The following is a 4,647-nucleotide window of genomic DNA, read 5'->3' on the forward strand; positions in this document are numbered from 1 at the left end:
CAGGAATAATTGCCTTCGATATTGAGCAATATATCAGCATGGGATCTCGAGGATGGTGGGCAGTCCTTCTGCACCATCTACCCCGGGGGAGGGGGAAGGGGGAGAGAGCAGATAACTGCTCTTCACTGCTGTACAGATCCCGTCTACCAGCAGCATTCAGTACAGACATAGGATGACATGAAAGTAGCAAGCGACGGATTTCTTCCTTTTTTTCACCGGGTGGGGGGGGGAAGATAACTGAGGAGCTGTTCCCTGAATCACGCAGACACGTGTTTGAACCTACAGACACTTGGAGTCAGCCAAACGAATGCAATAATTTTTAAGAGACTGCTGTGGACTGTGGGATACGCTGGAGTCCTCAAGTACCCCGCCATCCATGAGCGTCCATTAATCCGAACTGTTAATATCGAATTTAGCGCTACTCCTCTCGTCGGGGTGGAGTACAGAAATCGATTTAAAGAGCCCTTTATATCGATATAAATGGCAACGTCGTGTGGACGGGTACAGCGTTAAATCGATTTAACAGCCATTAAACCGATTTAAATGCGTAGTGTAGACCAGGCCTCAGAAAGGATTTCAGAACTGAGCCAAAATTTTTAGCCTACAAATGTTTAGCCCAGTTTCCAAGATGTGTAGGTCTTAAGCCCTTGAATAATCCATTTGAGTCTTCAAATAGCACATGACCTGATCTTCATAATGATCATAGGCTGGGTCAGATGTAAAATATTGTCCAAAGTGAATGAAATGAGATGGATTGAAGCTTTGAAAGAATGTCTCCAGAATGTCTGGACATATTTGTTTCATCTTCAACACGTAATGCAAATGAAGAGCACATTATGATATACTCCACATAGAATATAGTTCATTATGTTCAGCATCATATCTTTTCCATCTTATATTAAAGCAAAATATTCTTTTTCATCTTTGTTCCTAATGAAGACCTGCCGCCTCTCTGCTTAATAATTTAAGGCAAACTACCATAGAAATTTCCTGTCGGACGGTTGCCTGCACAAGAAAAAGAATCCAGTTATTATTTCTGATAGTTCTTGTAGTTATTAAAACAGGATTGGACATCATGATTCCAGGAATCTGTTTGTAGGTTTGCTACCAACTTCTAGAGTGAAATCATGGCCCTATTGAAGTCAATGGCAAAACTTCATTTCCATGCCTCACAAAACTCTTATAGAGTAAGATTGATATTATTACTTCCATTTTAGGAAAACTGAAGCACAATGACTTGGCCAATGTCACACAGTGAGTCAATGACAGAGCTAGAAATAGAACCTAGAAGTCTGGACTCAGTGGCTCTTGGTCCAACTACTAAACAAGATTATTTTCCTGATCTAACTACTAAACCAGATTATTTTTCTTAGTGGAATCTCTTAGCCACTCTGGGCCAGATCCTGCCCAGATATGTGGCTGCAACTCCCACTGAAGTCACTGTAGAGTTTGGCCATGTGATCCTCCATCTGTAAAGAAATGTTCTTTTCTGAAGCCTCCATTATGAACTTGGAAATTTGAAATCCTTGCATAAATAGATTTTTTTTAGAGTGAATTGCATCTGATTTTGAGCAAAGATTGCTTCTTGGCAAAAATGTGCTCAGCTGTGTGGTTCGGCAAGCTTTACTTTTTTACTGAAAATTTGTGTAAAAGAAGGTTTTAAGGATTTCCAAGCTCAGCCAGTAGTGAAAACTGCTACCAAAGTCAAAGCCTTTGGATTCCTCATGTAACCCGGGGTTCTTTCAGCTCAAAACTCTTGATAACTTTACTCTGTGCGAGGTAGTGTCAGGAAATAAATCAGTGGAGACACGGCCATCTGACCGATAGATGGCTGGCACAAACAGGACAACACGAGTGCTTTCACTTAAACCTATACTCAAGCACGTACACGTGTCCCCAACAGGTTAGTAAAACACCTCAACCCTCAATAATTACCAAAGTTGGGTGTGGATCTCGAACAGCACAGCAGCAGTCAATGGCCAATCTTAGATCTGCCAATGGGGACCCCGCCATGTGTCCTGAAGGAGAGTCCCTGAAGAGTCCAACTACTTCACATTTTTCCTCCCTTATTTATTCTTTAGTATTACAACACCACGTCAGTCAAAGAAAACTTGTTAAGCAGGCAATTTCAAAGGTTAAGCAAGAGGTTTCCCTCTGATCATCAATTAGCCAGATGTGACTTTTTCAGAGTTCGCATGCCTTGAGGCCCTGACAAACACTTCCCTGAGAGGACATAGAGATAAGCTTCCTGTTTTTTTAAAAGGCATACCTCAGCAATTTCAGCAGAGATCTCATCAAGAAGAACATGGGGTCAAGCTGCCCTTTTTGTGGTCGCCCAAATCTCCTCCTCTCCTGATACGGTCATGCTAAGGCTGCTGCATAGGCCCACTTATGACCTGCTGACAAGGCTATTTTTAGCAATTAGCAGCAGTGGTTTGGGCACTTTACTGGTCTGCCAAGATCTCCCCATACACTCACACTGCCTATCATTAGATTTCTAAAGAGACAAGACCTACATTAAATAGTAGGAAGAAAGGTTCCTTGATAATTGTCACCAAAACTGTAGAGAAAAATTGTAAAGAGAATTCTTCTGACAGACTTGATATTTTCAGTTTCTGGCAATCGGTAAAAAAACAACGCCCCCTCCCCTCCGTCTTTTTGCAGTTAAATTAACATCTAAGTTTATGGGAAATCTGTATCTGTCTGACACTTACTTTTTTTGGCTGTTCAAGGGACATGTCTTTCAAATTTTAAGGAGTCCAAAAACCTACAATATGGATATGAAATTGACTGATTTAGCATAATGGAAAAAAGTATGGGTTCACTTGTGCAAGGTTCTGAGTGTCTTTATCTCCCTTTGATTTAAATGGGAGTAGGTGGCATTCAGCATCACATTGTATCAAGAACTAAGCTGCATAAATATACAAACATAAAATCAGAAAAGCTTCTAAAATCATGAGTCCCGTTGTATGTACATTCAGTGGTTGTAGCTTTATGACGGGGTGGTAAAACTTACTGACCCTCCAAGCCACATACACCTATCTTCAGAAATTTAAGAGCTGGGGCATGTCTGCCAGTGCTTGGGGCTTCCACCCTGCAGGAGACATTTGCTGGGACATGGAGCTTCCACCCCACGGGAGATGTCTGCTGGGACTTGGGGCTTCCGCTTTACTCTTGTTGAAGCCCCGAGCCCCAGCAGGTCTACCTCTCAGGGTAGAAGCCCTGAGACTCCTCGATCTGTTGGCAGAAGCCCCTACCTTACCACCCCCTGTAAGGGAGAGGTCCAGAGCTCCCCCCAGCCCAGTCTGGTAGGCGGATAATGTGGAGTGGTGTGGTGTGTTCCACAAGCCACACTTTAACAGTAAAAAAGCTGCATGTGGCTTGTGAGGCAGTTTGGCCACCCCTGATCTATGAGGAATGAGGATGAAAGAGAAATTGAATGCTTCTTTCGTAGGAAGCTTGTCTCTATGGATGTTGGAAACTTGAAGGCTCAAGTTGGATCCATGGCTTAGGGTCAAGAATATATACATATTGTTCACCCATTCCCCTTTCAGGGCATTTTATTCTCCTTGTGTAGCTAGCAAGGTCCCAAAGATGCAAACTCATTCTTGTGTGGCAGATGTTAGTATGTAGGTCTGTTTGTTAGCCTGGGATAGTATTTTGGATTTAACTTTTTGATACTCTTATACTAAAATGTGTAAACAAGGGAAAAAGACACTCTGATGTTGCTTCTGCCTAGTCAGCTGGATTTGTTAGTAGAATGGGAACAGATAAGAGCAGTTAAAGTGTTACTGAGAGCACACTTTAAGATCGCCTCAACTCTTATCTCTAGGCAAAGTCAAGCAACCAGTTGGGAGGGGCAACAGGGCTTTGTGGGGAGGTATAAAACACTAAAAGACCAAGCAGCGCAACTTCACTCCTTGCCCCTCCCATGGGATACAAAAGGGGTGGGATGAAGACCCCATGGACCAAAATGGAACATGACCCTAAGTTGTAAGGAGTGGGACTGTGGGCCTGCATTGCAGGAGTATTTGGGCCTGCTAAGAAGGAGGAGGTTGGAATAGGGTAAATGGGGAATGGGAAATGAGAATGGGGAATAGGGACACAGGCAAGGCTCTGAGGCATCAGAGCTGTGAAGGGGGAAATGCTCTGTGGTGTCAGAGCTGGGACTGGAACACTGGGAAACAGACTCTGCAGGTGTGTAGAGCTATGGATATGCTCAAGGCCGTCCCTACCCATACGCAAAGTAGGGCACCAGGAAATTTGGTGCCCCAAATTTCCTGGTGCCCTGTGCAGCTACATGCTGCTCCAGCCCCTGCCCCACCTCTTACCATGGCCCCCACCCCTCCTTTTGCCCCAGCCTCACCTCTTCCAATCCCTGCTCTGCTCCCAACCCGCCCCCACTCTACCCTTTCCCCAAAGCCCCCGCCCTGCTCTGTGGCCTCCATCCCTTCCCCACCCCAACCCTGCCTCTTCCTGCCCCTACTGTGCCCCAGCCCTGCCCCAACTTCCCTAAGAACTGCAGCAGGGCCAGGCCTGCACTCACAGGCAGCGGGAAGTGCAGTGACCAGGCTCCAGCTGTGCCGCTGTTGAGTGGTGTAGGGGGCTGCATAGGGCCCCAGAATAGCTAGGGATGGCCCTGGATAT

The sequence above is a fragment of the Chelonoidis abingdonii genome, chromosome 2 (genome assembly GCF_003597395.2).
Source record: "Chelonoidis abingdonii isolate Lonesome George chromosome 2, CheloAbing_2.0, whole genome shotgun sequence".
In the NCBI taxonomy this organism is placed as follows: domain Eukaryota; kingdom Metazoa; phylum Chordata; order Testudines; family Testudinidae; genus Chelonoidis; species Chelonoidis abingdonii.